Source organism: Protopterus annectens, chromosome 8.part0, assembly GCF_019279795.1.
Source record: "Protopterus annectens isolate FY-2018-M chromosome 8.part0, PAN1.0, whole genome shotgun sequence".
NCBI lineage: Eukaryota > Metazoa > Chordata > Ceratodontiformes > Protopteridae > Protopterus > Protopterus annectens.
The window spans coordinates 1,752,688,809-1,752,689,764 of record NC_056741.1 but is presented as its reverse complement, the minus strand read 5'-3'; positions in this window follow the sequence as shown (position 1 = coordinate 1,752,689,764).

Genomic DNA, 956 nt, shown 5'->3' with positions numbered 1-956 from the left:
GTTTGTTATTTGGTATATCAATTAAATGAAGCTTTTACTAATTTATCCAAACGTGTCTGTGGTATATATTTTATGTTTCATAACAACAAAGTAGATTTCACTGTGGTTATTTCCACCTTCAGTGGGATTCTTTACATGTTTATAGCAGTCCATATGCCCACTATGCCATGGAAGGAGAATGTGAGTTGGTATGGTCAACAAATCTTTTCCAGGCATGCATTGAAGATAGATGTGCTGTGTGCTGCACAGGAATTACTTTTTTCTGCTACTACATCCACAGCAAAAATCATGTGTAACTGAATGTAAAGTGATGTCTTTCCAGACGTGATGTCAGAGCTTCTTAAAGTGATCTTTTCACAACCACCAAACCAAGTGTCCCACTTTCTTGCTTCCACCCCAGTAGTCAACTAACCAGACTGTGCCCCCCCCCCCCTCTGCAAATTCCTGGATCCACCACTGACTATAATGCTCAACTCATATTATTTTTAAGAAGAGTGTTTATGTGCTTGCTAGGTATTTAGTCCTCTCACAGACAGAGTTTTCTGTGTTTAGTTGTTCATTATCAGTGAACATAAGGCAGTTACTAAACTGATCTAGAATAAAAAGTGTTAGGAGGATGATGATGGAAGGTGAGCAAGCTTGCTGCTCCTTGATACCATCCAGTGCTTTGAGTGTTAGCTAGCTAAGTGCACAAGGAAGCTAAGATAAGCTAAGGGAGCATTATGGGATGTACCATCTGACTAGTACCAGTCATGTCAACAGAGCAACACACAGCTTGCTGATTGTCTTAGTGTAGCTTGAAGCTTATCAGAGTTGCCAAGTAAAGATAACCACAAATGCTTGCTGCACTGGGCACAATCAATCAGCTGTTAACCAGGGGAACAACTCATAGTTCTGGAGAACTAGTTATGTGGAAAATTGAAAATGTACTTACTACCCGTGCTATTCAGCTACAA